This window comes from Botryllus schlosseri, chromosome 12 (assembly GCF_051294905.1).
Source record: "Botryllus schlosseri isolate E-star chromosome 12, Bs_hap1, whole genome shotgun sequence".
Lineage (NCBI taxonomy): Eukaryota > Metazoa > Chordata > Ascidiacea > Stolidobranchia > Styelidae > Botryllus > Botryllus schlosseri.
Genome location: NC_137247.1, coordinates 9,940,880 through 9,954,269, shown reverse-complemented (window position 1 = coordinate 9,954,269; position 13,390 = coordinate 9,940,880). Strand labels below are relative to the sequence as shown.

The 13,390-nt window shown below is 41.3% G+C and overlaps 2 protein-coding genes and 1 long non-coding RNA gene across 3 annotated transcripts in view; 1 reads left to right on the top strand and 2 right to left on the bottom strand.

Annotated features, from left to right (window-relative positions):
- LOC145452182 (uncharacterized) overlaps nt 1-13,390 on the bottom strand; it is a 377,577-nt gene that overhangs the window by 25,802 nt on the left and 338,385 nt on the right. The gene's annotated exons all lie outside the window — the stretch shown is intronic.
- Nucleotides 1-13,390, top strand: part of LOC145452180 (tyrosine-protein kinase transmembrane receptor ROR2-like) — a 262,709-nt gene that overhangs the window by 126,179 nt on the left and 123,140 nt on the right. The window lies entirely within an intron of this gene.
- LOC145452108 (uncharacterized) lies at nt 12,414-12,954 on the bottom strand. Its single transcript, XR_013919201.1, has 3 exons — nt 12,861-12,954; nt 12,754-12,804; nt 12,414-12,694 (listed from the first exon to the last, which is right to left on the bottom strand). It is a non-coding gene; the product is annotated as an uncharacterized LOC145452108 (long non-coding RNA).

The window sequence follows — 13,390 nt, the reverse complement described above, 5'->3', positions numbered from 1 at the left end:
ATTAGGATGCGTAGATCATAAAATTCTCATCTCGAGATTGGCGCGTTACGGACTTCGGGGCCCACAACTTGAGCTCATGAAAAGTTACCTCACTGGACGCCAACAAATGGTTGCGATCTCAGACACCTTGTCCTCTCCTCACCCGGTGACCTGTGGTGTGCCCCAGGGCTCAGTACTTGGACCGGTCCTTTTCACCTTATATGTCAACGACATTTTTGAAACCTCCTCATTGAACACCACACTGTTCGCTGATGATACTCACCTCCTCTCTTCCGCATCTTCGACGGCAGAGCTGGATGCCCTGACTGGTGACCAAATGCCCAAAGTCCATGAGTGGACGGCCCAGAACAACCTTTGCATAAACGCCTCGAAATCGCAATTGCTGACAGTCAATTCAAAAAATAACCTAACCGTTAATATCGCTGGTCAGCCCGTTTCCAACACAGATAATGCCAAATATCTCGGAGTTTTACGGGACTCGAACATGTCCTGGAAGAGTCATATTCAGTCCCTAGAAACTAAATTATCACCGAAGTGCGGCCTGTTCTACAGCCTTGGGCGCTTCATGCCAGCATGGGTTCTCCTGATACTCTTTAAATCCTTAATCCAATCGAAGTTACATTATGGCATCCTCTGTTGGGGGGCTGCCAGTAAAACTGCACTCAAGCCACTGCAGAAACTACAGCATAAAGTGCTCCGAATCATAGCTAGGGCCCCAAAGGGGCCTGGCTGCCCATCCAATAAGTCGCTGCTGAAGAGATTCGGCGTCCTAAACATAGAAGATATGCGGAAACTAGAAATCGCCAAGTTTATGTATCAGTTTCACTGCGGTCGTTGCCCCGAATATTTCAATGACTTCTTTACCTCTGAATCAAAAGCGCACAAGTACAACACACGCGCGTCCACGTCGTCCAAATATCATATGGTCGACCGAAAAGATCATTGCTCCATCAAATATGCCGGACCTGATGTGTGGAACAGTATCCCGCCGGCCATCCGACAGTCGACGAGCATGTCCACATTCAAGTCGAAATACAAGCAATTACTACTAAATAAATACAGTCCATCCTCAAGATTACCGGACCACGACTGACCTATCGATCTCGCTTCCCATGACATGCCGCCCTATTTCTTGTCGCTTTCTTTTTCTATACTGTATTCTTTACTTTCATTCAGTGTGCATGCCTCCTCTTACGCCTAGGCCAAGGTGGGTGTACGATTCCATTGACAAATCCAAGTCGCTTCGACATCTTCCTGTCTATTCATTGTATCGCATTTTTTGTGGTGTATTGAACTGATAAAATTGCTAATAAACCAATGATGATGATGATGTGTTGGCTGCCGTCAATATGCAAAGTGAATTTACGAATTGACTCTCTAATCCATGAGAGGTTTGAATTATTCTTGAAATTTTCTTCACGCTACGCGCGGTTGAATTAGAATTGACCACCCCTGACACAGGCAGTTCAGCGTGTTCATTTTGCCTCCAGTCAGCTCATTAAGACCGTGAATAGAAAAAGGCTGGCCACATAATATGCTTTACTTTCCGATGGTATCTCCGGGTCATTTATCGGACGCAGCTCATAGTTCAAAATAATATGAAAGTGATGGTCATGATTTTTTTTGTTGTATTCGTATTTGTTCAATAAAATATTATTTATTTCGGGATAACTATAATGCCAGTCGCCCATGCTAGAGTACGCAGCGTCGCAATGACGCAAAATCCTACCTGATAACGGTTACCCAAACACGTCATCACCCTTACCTCGTCCGTTCAAGCTTGATGCTGAGCGATCAAAGGCCATAAATTCTGCCTTCGGCAAACATCTGTTGGATAATCCGATTTGGGCGAATAATTATCGAGACCACAGATATTGCGTTGTCGGAAGGGGCCGTTCACACTTCCACTTGTGGGCCTTGGAGTCGTCTTTTATCAAAATACACTAACCAAAACTCTGTCAACAGAAGGAGTTCGTGTACCACCTAATAATAGTACATTAAACGCTCTCCCATTTGAAATTCCATGCTGGTGATGTCATATTTTGTGATACGATTGTTGATATACAACGTTCTTTCCAATTCTCTGACTATTACCCCTGACGAGTGTCAGCCGAATATATTCGGGTTCATTTCAATATGAATATACTATTCAATTGTAAATTGAAGTTCTGTACCTCCAGAAGCTCTTGACGTAGAGTTATCAAAACGTGGCTGTTAAACTGCGTTGCCTATTTATATCTCGATATTGAAGTCATGTGGACCGCGGCATCTACGAATTTTTAAAAGTGGTCCGTCACCCGTTTTGAGTTGGCGACCCCTACTCTATACGTATGTCGCCAGCGGAGAAAATGCGACCGAAATTTATCGCAATAATATATCTTAATCTTTTTTGCGCTCGTATCCCTAGAGCTTTTAATCAAATTTCTCGTACCTCCTGTCCATTTTCGACACAACTTCCGATGGGACTTATATTAAAATCAAAAATACCATTGACATAAGGTCGTGTGTAGCGCTGCGAAATTTATATGAGGTGAATAAATCTGGCCAGACATTATTTCTCTTTTTTGGTTAGGGAATTAATTTAGGCTCTAAATAGCATATAGGCCTAGTTCCACGATGCACCTCGTGACCCTGCTTCGGTGCTTCGTATGACACAGTGGGCCCACGGTTCGGTTTAATATAACCTATATGGTAGTTTATAGTGTAGCATGTGGTTATAGGTAAATTGCATTGAAACAGATAAAATTCCAGGGACAGTTGGGAGCCAAGTAACAGTGATGGGGATGAAGATTGTCTTATTACTAATGCCGCCGGCAGCCCATAGGGCGATGGAACGATATACCTTGTTGCGTAAAACGGGGATATGTCTGCCAATTCCGTACGTACTTTATGTTGTTCTTAGACACCAGTTAGAATCAGGCCTCCTGAAAATCATGAATTCTCTCTCATCTGAGAAATATCACGAGCATGTTGGTGTACATTTGGTTGAGTACAATTACAAAGCAGAATTGTACCATGATAATCAAGTCAACTCTGCTGAGCGCATCAGATTATAGAAACAAAATTGAAGTAAGTTTACTTCAAAATAAATTTTAATTCCTAATTCTGAGTATATAATTATGGGAAAGTTAGGCCTAATGGTGCAATGATAGATCAGACACTATGATGTCTTAGACAAGGGGTTCTTGCCTTTTTTTTCTCCAGCGCCCCCTTTCAAAAACTTCCTCGCTCCGACGCCACCTATCTCATGGACTTTGACAAAAACAATGGGTAAGTGGTTGCAGTCCGGTTTCGGGTTTGGACTTCACTATTAGACCACCTGGCCTGTGCTATTTTCGGTACTAAATTCAGGTTGTTATAACAACCATCTAAGGCCTACTGGCCCATATAGCATTTGGTCCGAGACCGATGTACAGATCCCCAATTCTCCTCTGCCATTGACAATATGGGAAGTTAATAGTATTGGGTTTTGTTTTATTGCTTTGTGTGACTATCAAATCAACTGAGAATGTGGTAGGGATTTGTTCAAATGAAATTTAGTTCTGCACCAAGCTCTTTGGGGGTAACAACACTAACCAATATCATCCTTCACGATACGATGAAGAAATATTCTGAGGATTTAATTTGGTATAGCTCTCAAATACAAGTATATTTGTTAATCATTTTGGCCAAAAAGCATCAAAACATCTTCAATGTACAAAGGACGTAGATTTTAAGACATATGCCGAAGTCCCAAAATAGCATATTTTTAGCATTTTTCAGGTGTTATTTTTGGCAATTTTGGCACCCATGATTAAATATTTGTAGACTCGAATTAACCATTTAAAACGTTTTAGTTTTGTCTTACTTATCAACAGGAAGTCAGAGAACATGCAGTGTCCATTCGGTGGACCAATGAACGGCTACAAGTAAAAATATGAATTGATAACTATGTTGGACGGTGAATTCTCCCATACCAAACCGATTGCTTCTGCAATAATGAATGTCAATATTAGATTCACCATATTCGTACAAAATTACCGGCATTCACTCAGATCATAATACCAGCTATCATAAAAATTGAAAAGGTTTGTTGATACTTTTGCATCGCACCCTTCACTACCAAGCCATTAGTAACCATAGGTGGCTTCAATTTTCCATGTATTATGAAATGATACGTATATATGGTATTGTATCCAGGCGACTGAGGACTTTGCACCATTATGTTATGTCCCTATTACACAACGTTGCAAACGCTATCGTTGATTTAACCATGTATAGGCATTTTTCAATCGCCAGTTAAATGTGAACAGAATTTGGTACCAAGGGACGGGCGCGACGGCTATACGATAGCCTATAAGTGCACGAGCGGTGACAGCAATAATATATACCCAGTCACTGCGCAAAACCCACAAATTCGGACTCTCGTTCACGGATTCCAAAATATGCTGATTAGCCTACCACAGAAAACAATACTTCGGAGACTATAGGATCATCCATACTTCCTAATCTCTGAATGGATCACTCTACAGCAGTGGTTCTAAACCTTGTCCTGGTCGTTGAGCTCATTGCGATATATCCACCGACCCTGTTGTCGTGAATGCAGTGGTTTATTTTAATTTATGTAAAATGAATTTGGACTGCGAATTCCCCGTTACAACTCTTCCGTTACGCTAGCTACTCTAAGTCGCTTCGAAACCTAGGCCTATACCAGGGGTCGCCAACTCAAAATGGGTCACGGGCCACTTTTGAAATTCCGTAGCGGCTGCGGGCCCCCTTCAGATGCTGCCACGCACCCAGTTTGAGATCCACTGTCCTAAGCCGTCTTCTAAGCATCTCGGTCTTGGCAGTGCTTACAGACTTGCACAACTAGAAAATTTTTTGCATTTCCAAATTAGAATAGTATTAGATTACTGGCATTTCGCTCCGATTTAGTGAAATTAGACAACGAGAATTATCTAGTTGTCCATGTCAGTGTTTTGGCCATTGCACGTCAAAGCAATATGGCCAGGCCATGCTGGCCATTCATATCAGCTGATTCTCCTTCTATGGAATAGGCGTACTATCGCCAAAGCCGTTTTAGCTAGTAACGAATAGTGATGTTGGGGACAGGAGAATAGCTTATTTTGAAACAACAACAATATGTTGAAATTGAAACTGTAGTCAATTTCAGTATTTCAAAGTGGTTTTATTAGATTTCTTCCGAAATCTTAAAATCAAGTCGCGGGCCGCATGTTGGTGACCCCTGGCCTATACCCATAATTTCATTGTATCGCAGTTTTGTGGTGTTTTGAAATGATGAAAATATTATTAAACTGATAGTTATACTGATAGCTGCGGTTATTTTCCACAATAGGTTTTGAACTAGGTATTATATCCTGCAGCGCACTGCGTGTCGAAATCGACTTTTGCACAACTTTTGACAGTGGTGGCTTTTGTAACTGAAAGATGCTTTGAAGCTATTTGGAAGAAATAATTAAATAAATATACCAACTAAACATTTTTTAGAGCCAGACTGTTCAGAGTCAAGTGTATACCTGTTTGATGCTGGTGTGATCAGCAGACTAGATCAGTGGTTCTCAACCTTTTTCACCTCGCGGACAGGTAAAACTTCAAAAAATGTTTTGCGGACCGGTGAACTTTCGAAAATTGAAATGAAGCCAAAATGTAAATATGCAACCGTTTTTTTTTTGCAATTATGTGGTGCTAGAGAGTGACTTTTAGGTTTTAATCGTAATAAATTATTATCTTTACGAGTCTGCTGAGTCTAGGTATAAATGCCTTGTCCAGATAAACGTGCTACCGCCGAGAGTCGTTTACAGTCTTTCGCGGCGAAGGTCGTTGGTTTAACCGACCACGCCAACTCGAACAATATTCTTCCCTTTGATAATATCGAGAGAAGACGCGTTTCGGAGTCGAACCAAGCACCTTTTCGTGCTACCTTGCTCATTGCTCACTATCACCAGACGCAGGCTACTCTGGCAACTACGAATAAAATGCGCTGCACTAAGACACCTTACAGCAGCTATACCGGCCATCCGCAAATCCGGGCCGAAAAAGCACTTCGTCCGCCCACTCCAAAAAAAAACGTTGGTCTTGGGCCGCCACAGGGAGATGAGCAAATCTTCCGGAGGCTTCGCCCCCAGACCCCACAGTTGGGTGGCTGTTTTTACCTGTACTTGTGAGCACATTCCTTCTACTCAGTGTAAGCAGAGAATCTATGTCAGGGGTGGCCAACCTTAATTTAGTGCCATTCACAGCCGCATTGCGACTGCTCATGTAGCTTATACGGCCGCATTCCACGGCGTAGTCATAATAAACTAGCGGAACGCCATATACCCATGTTAAACTGTACATGTATATTTCCGGTATACACTCAGCACTAATCTCTATAATGACGTAGGCTTACTCTACGCACCGAAATGCCGAGTGGTCAGCGGTCATGCCAATGGGATTGTCGAGTGTCGACAGTCGCGCAAAGCGTGAAAAAATTTTCAGATTCGCTGCTGATGAATTTTGTCATTAATATTTGTAGTTCTACATATTACTGATCAAATATTTATCCTTTCTCAACACATGTGATCTGATTCACCAGTAGAGTTGATGGAGGGAGTGTTTTCGAAAATTTAGGGCAAGTTATATAAATGATGATGCATCTTCGGCTGGGCCAATTGTTTTTAATCACTTTGTTACATGCTGTTATTTTTTTACCTCCCATCAGGATTGTCACAGACCTGGCAGTCACAGACCTATGAGGTCACACATTGCATTGTGTTGCTACACAATCTGTTTTACTTCTGTGCACAGAAGTTAGAAGTAGGACGTCATTTGAAGTTCAGTCAGTGGGTAGGCAGGCTAAAAAGCTCTATCTTAGTCTAGTTATATACAAATACATCTGGATATGAATAAAATAGTATTTACGATGGGCACCACGATAATAAATAATTGAAGAATTGGTCACCGAAATATGCCTCCACTACAACAATACTTCAAACTTGATGGAAATGGAAAGTTGTACGTACACCATCAGAGAGGCTAATGCGTATCTAAATGCCCTTGATTTCAGAATTACACCCGATCGAAACGGCATACTCATTAATGATAACTGAGCGTATTTTCACGAACACGCTTTACTTAATACAAAATTTCCTGGGTTGTTCTGGTCGTAGACAATTACAACTATTACAGATGGATAGCCAATATCAATACGCATACGTCGAGCCATAAATAACATCTTATACTATCGAATAGCCTGTTCAAAATGCAGATTGAATACATAAAAACGTTTTGCGCAAAATACAATTCGCCACGACGTTCGCGTGGATGTGCGCGCGTGAGATAAACCAGCGCCCGTGACCTAAATCAGCGCATCTCCGAGACATCAAATTCATTTGCAGATCTTTTCTCCTAACATGTGTTGGTTATGCCCATTGCCCATGCCCATGTATTGGAATACTTATAATCAAAAATTAGTCGCACAGAAGATTCTTCGAACTGGAAGTAAAAATATGTTACGAAATAACATGCGCGGGTTTTAGCAATGTATTTTCTGTTGCTGTTGAAGATTACGCATATTGAATATTTTTGCTATTCATACTAATACACCAATACTGCCATGATGTTCTTCAGCGAGCTACAAGATCTCCGCTATTGATATGACAGCAAATTTATGTCCGTAAATGGCTTCACTTCTGGTGGAAATGTTTCACGTCTTTCCCGTAGTAGCGAACATCAAAGCTCCGGTCGCGATTCTGGTATTGAAAGGTATTTTCGTGTCTGCTCGAGATTTCCGTCCACAACGCGCAGGTCATTTATGAAAATTTGACGACCAGCAAAGCCAGGCATCAAATCCCGGTTCCATCTAATCAATGCACTTTCTTGATTCAAAGTATTTTATTCGTCCATGATTCACGAGAGAGGCACGAAAATTCGGCGTAACTCTGTCAAAGCAGTTGACCTATTATCATTGCAGTGTGGGCAACGAATATAATTGCAATACCTTCAGTTGCCAATGCTATAATGGTTTCTTACGTTTTTCCATGTGTTGGTGCTAGATGTGCTGGCTTGTTATTATTTCGATTTGCTGTTGTATTACACGTGTGATGCATTATTTCATATATTGTGTCACGCGACTCGACATGTCATTGCTACATATGCCGATATGCATATTGCATAGCCTACCTGATATACTAGACGTTAGTCTCACTATTGCGCTGTTCGGCTGAGAGAGGTAATAAATGTCGGTGTAACTATGCCAAAACATTTGACATGTTTTCATTGCAGTGTCTGCCAGTGAAGCCATAATTGTACCCGTGACATATGTCTTTTCCGTTTGTTGGAGTTGGATCTGGTTTGTTATTATTTCGATTTGCTATTGCATTACACACGTGGTGCATTATTTCATGATATATTGCGCCATGCAATAAATTCTTTTACAAAAATATGGTTGAATGTCGATTTTCAATTTAGCGGATCGAGGTATGTAGAGTCTGCGGTCACGAACGCACCTCGAAACTGATTGCTGCGATGCGCGTGTTGTACAACAGCAATGTTAGTTTCAACACATGGCACTAACTCGTACAAAGGATGGACAAGCGATTACATATACCGACGTTGTGAAATGAATCATTTGAACGTCCGCGATACTATGTTATTACCCAAACAATAACACGCGGTAATATATTTGCTGTTGTGATTAGCGCAGATTCGCTGTTGCAGATTAGGCATATCGATTGCTGCTTTTCATACTAATACAGCTACAAGATCTCCAATGCGCAATCGATATGACAGCAAAGTTATGTCCGTAAATGGCTTCACTTCTGGTGAAAATGTTTCAGATCTGGCCCATGGTAGAGAACAAAGGCAAAATATGGCTGAATGTCCAATGTCCATTGTCAAATTAGCGAATAAAATAGGTGTGTAGAGTCAGCGGTCGAGTTGTGCACTTCGAAACTGATTGCTGCGATGCGCATGTCGTGAGAGCTGGGTTTTCAGGATGCCTATTGGTTCAATAGACAGCCCTTGTCTCAAAGCGATTGATTACATCACCATTGTCGATGAAAGGCTTGCGTAATATGACCTAATCTTTTTTCAAATGCCCAGTAAAATATCAGTGAAACACTGTATTTTATATTGCAGGTATGACTACCTGTCAATCCAACCACTATATATTCAGTTCTAGTTGTTGTACAAGAGCAAGGTGTGTTTCGACAAAGCACTATCTAGTACTTAGTAACTCGTACAAAGCGATATATCGGCACTGTGAAATGAATCATTGAACGCCGTCGATACTACAATAACACGCGGCGCCCCGCGTGTATGTGCGATGAATGCGAGACGCCTGGCATCAATCGCGCTACAGCCAACTGAGCCATCGGTATATCAGCGGTCGTTACAGTCGATTGTATTATCGTAAGAACCTCACTCAGGTCATTTTGGAATCCTGATATTGCTGTGAAATCAGTCAGGCGATGATTCTATCCCGAGCACGTCTATGTATGACGTAGTCGCAAATTCAAGAAGCAAATTCTCTTTTATTTTCAAAAAGTTGAGAACACTTCTTGGTATAGGGGCATCACCTGTTTCTCTCTCGCTTTGGTTAGGCGGCTGTTTCACGATTACAGCGATATATTGGGTGTCGGTTCAAGTCTCGTGGTTCGGATTTTATGAACATTTTTCCAAATGCATTGAAATTTGGACTCGAGGCCGGCCGTTTTGAAATGGTTAAGAAGCGAGTGGACAAAAACGATGTGAAACAAATTATGGAGCTACAAAGGCAAGACATTTCACCAGCGCTGTATGCAAAACTGCAGAAGTGTCAACCCACATCAGCGTCTGTGGAGCGCTCATTTTCCTTACTAAAGTCATTTTACGTCCCAATTGTCACTTTAAAGACTCCAACATTCCACAAAACATGGAACTGTACTACAATAGTGGCTTAAAATAAAAATGGATGCGTATTACTGCTATGTTGTGTTTGTTTTACTCGTCATGCAGTTCCATGAGTGACGTTGGTTACTTGTAAAAATACACTATTTTCACATAAAGTCATATTTTTCATTAAATAAAGTCATACAATTGATTTTTTAAGGTCATATAAAAATGGCCCTACAAATAATATTAGAAAAATATGTAAAATATTGCCCACAACCTATATATGTGCATTAATTTGTATAATAAATTAGCGTTGGTGGCCAATTTCCTGTAAAATCTTACACAAAAAACGTGTTGACCAGTGTATCTTTCTATTGCGTAGTAACAACATATTTTGAATTAATACCTTGATATACATATTCTCTTTTTGATTTACAGGTGAATATCATATATTAGTGCCGGACTTGAGATTGCACCGACCGGAAAAGTACCGGACATATTTTAGAATGCCAGCTGAAACATTCTATAAACTCCTTGATCATGTCAAAGAATCTATAACCAAGATTACAACAAACATGAGGAAGCCTATCAGTGCCGAAGAGCGCCTGGCAGTAACCCTGCAGTAAGTATATTGATTATTGATGTGATCATTGAAATTCTATTTTGGGAATGGATGGAAGATTCTCTTTAAATTGTCGTGGGAGTGGGTAAATTGAATCACTAATTTTGAACCAGAGTAACTTGACAAGAGGCCAAGATTTTTGTTATTATGACTGAGTGTTTTCTTGAAAGCTTGCAGATTAGCTTAAGAGATACTGAGGTTCGTTAGTAGGCTACTGTCCTAAATTTAATGATTTTTCATCATGTATGAATCGAATCAACGGGATGACCTCATTGTTGTTGTTGCGCTTTTCATTGCTAACTTCCAATGACAGTTCTTACTGGGAACCGACCTGTCTTAGACTGATTTGTATTGGCTGTGATTCGATTTTGCTCATCCCTTTCCATTACTTGTTGCATATCATGGCCGTGTGAACACGTTTTTTTGTCGCGCTTTGAAATGTCAAGTCCTCGAATTTGAATTATATTTTACAGCTTTCTAGCTCACGGAGGATCCTATACAAATCTTGCAACAAGGTATAGAATGAGCAAGACAGTTTTGTCAAAAATTGTTCCTGAAACCTGCAAAGCCATTTGGGATGCTCTGCAGCCAATTGTGATGCCATCGCCAGCAAAAGAATCATGGGCGAAGATTGCCAAGGAATTTGAAAGAAAATGTCAATTTCCCAGCTGCCTAGCTGCCTAGGAGCAGTAGATGGAAAACACATCCAAATCCGTGCACCAAAAAATTCAGGCTCCATGTATTTCAATTACAAAAAAACTTACAGTGTCGTACTTCTTGGCGTAGCCGATGCGAACTGTAAATTTGTTGTGGTAGATGTTGGTGGGTTCGGAAAGTGTCCTGATTCTCGGATCTTACAATCATCTACATTTGGCAAAATGCTTTTTAATGAAGAGTTGGACTTGCCTTCAGATAAAGTTCTAGCTGGTCAGACTGAATCCGTTCCACCAGTGTTTATTGGGGACAAGGCGTTCCCTTTAAAGCGGAATCTACTCCATCCATATTCCAGCTCTAATCTGGATGATAAGAAAAGGATTTTCAATTACAGACTTTCTCATGCGCGTCGAGTCGTTGAAATGGCGTTTGGCATATTGGTTGCTCGATTTAAAGTACTGTATGGACGCATTGATGCAGCACCTGAACATGTCGACACGTTCGTCAAAGCAAGCACAGTCCTTCATAATTTTTTATGCGATGAGAAAATTGGTATGCCTGAACCTACAGACAATGAAGAATCAGCATACCTCGCTACAGACTTAACTAGGCTCCGGATAGTGGGGAGACCATACAGTTCTGAAGCAGCCAGAGTTCGCGCTGCCTATGCTGATTACTTCGTGGGTAGTGAAGGATCTGTGCCTTGGCAGTCAGATCATGTCTTTAGAACTTGATGGGACTTCTGATGTAGGAGAGCAACACGTGTTTTGTGTTATGTTGCTGTTCAGTCTTACAGTTGTTTTTTACTATAATTTATTATTGCCTTGCATGTTCCTGACATTTACGAATACACTGTTTTCTTAGTTTCACAAGATTTATTCAGAGTTAATTGAGACACGTGTCTAGTCGTTCGCTTCAATATCCCCCTCCATGAGCTTCCATACTTGAACTTTAAATTTCATCTGCCTTTGAGGGCTCAAAGAGGATAGAGGGCTGGCCAAGCCCCGTAAAAAGACCATCGCAGCACTATTCTGCTCACATTGTTGCGGACGATCTGGAAAATGAAACATTTGATTTGATGAGCACTTACCGATGTGGTAAAAGTAGTTAATGTTGCTATTCAAGTAGAAGTTGAAGTAGTCCGGTTGGATAAGTAATGAAAATATGTGACAAATAGCACTACTTGAGTAGTCTGAAAAGATAGAAGTAGCCTACTCACTGATGAATAGAGCACGCATAAGTTGGAACTTGGAAGACTCACTTAGAATATTTATTGCTCCCAAAATTTGTGTCAAATCTTGGTCATCAGTTGTCTTGCGCTTCTTGGTTGACGGCTCAGGAGCAGCGAGTGGTGGTTCAGCTGTATCCTCTAGCAGAAACTCGTCATTCTGATCAGGACCCAGTGCCGATAAATCCAATGTTGTATATTCTGGGTTAGCTATAGGTATAGGGTAGTAAATATGACGCGTCAAATTAATTTTTATTGAGCTTGAAAACTACGAACCTGGGAAGCCATCGGATTGAATTGAACATCCCGCATCTGACTGTTCATTGTCGGATATTGCACTAAAATTAGTTCGAGAGTTGTATTACAAACGAATGCTGCAATATTACTCCGACTGTACCTTGAATTCAGCACTACGGCACTTCGCTTACTGCTGAAATTCGAAGTAGTTCTGACAAAAAAATGAAATGATATCGATGGATATTATTGACATTTTTGCCAAGTCACTTTCTATTCGTCGTATGCGGACGCAGGAACTCGAGCCGCGGCATCATCTCCCACTCAGCGCAGCAGTTTCTTCCCGATCAAGACCGGTTGTTCTTCTTTTCTTTGTCCAACTCTCTTCGAGACAGCAAGCTACCAGCAAGTCGTTCAGCTACCTACTGCTCCAGCACGACACCGCCTTACTGTTACATTATCCACCTATACAAGGCTTAATCGTATGTAATGTAAATTTTATCCAAATTTTCAAGAAACCAATTCATTACGGCTGAGTACATGCGTAAATGCCGGTAATGCAAGCCTTTTCGTGTTGACGAACTTACGCGTAATCTCCACTCTCGCGCTCTAATCACACACGCACGCTAAATAATAACCTACAGTCACTATCCTTTGACGTAAGAAGCAAGTGGTGGGGGATTACGGCAAACTGTGGCCGCGGCCACATTATCATGTACGACCGGAAACTCTCTGCGTGCCGCTCAAAATCACGTCACGGGCCGTATGTTGCCCGTCCCTGGTACACTTACCGTGTGTGC